This window comes from Tachysurus fulvidraco, chromosome 19, assembly GCF_022655615.1.
Source record: "Tachysurus fulvidraco isolate hzauxx_2018 chromosome 19, HZAU_PFXX_2.0, whole genome shotgun sequence".
NCBI classification, from domain to species: Eukaryota; Metazoa; Chordata; class Actinopteri; order Siluriformes; family Bagridae; genus Tachysurus; species Tachysurus fulvidraco.
This window is the reverse complement of record NC_062536.1, coordinates 7,796,973-7,797,629: the sequence shown is the minus strand read 5'-3', so window position 1 is coordinate 7,797,629 and position 657 is coordinate 7,796,973.

Genomic DNA, 657 nt, shown 5'->3' with positions numbered 1-657 from the left:
ACACACACACACACACACACCAAAGGGGAGAAAAAGTGTTACCGTACTGTACAGCAAGCGCGTACAGGTTGCGGGGACACACACACACACACACACACACACACACACACACACACACACACACACACTTAATCTGAGCTGGAGTCAACACAAAACCATTTTAACACACAGAAGAGGTTGCGGACGAAGAAGCAGCATACACCGCCAGCCGTTTTACTTTTTACTCAGCACATGCATCAGAAATCCCCTGTGTTAAATTAATACTGATAAATTAATCGCTGGATTCACACTAAGGGGTTTCTTTCTCCTATTTAACGTTGAAGGAAATCTGAATGAAATCTGAATGAAATCAGAATGAAATATTTGTTTACAGATGAAATCTTCATGGTGTTAATCCAAGATAATTCAATACAGATGCTGCTTCTGAGCTGGGGATTTCTGACATTAACAGATTTTTTTTGTCTTTCTGAGAAAAATACAAAAAATAAAAAATAAAAAATAAAACAAAGCGGAGGAGGAGGAGGAGGAGGAAGAACACCAACAAGGCATCTACATGTAGCAAACCTTCGGTTCATTTAACTGGATTCAAACAGAAAAAAGTCATCGGGTTAAAATGGGGCTGTTTATAAACATTAGTCATTTAATATTTCCAACCAT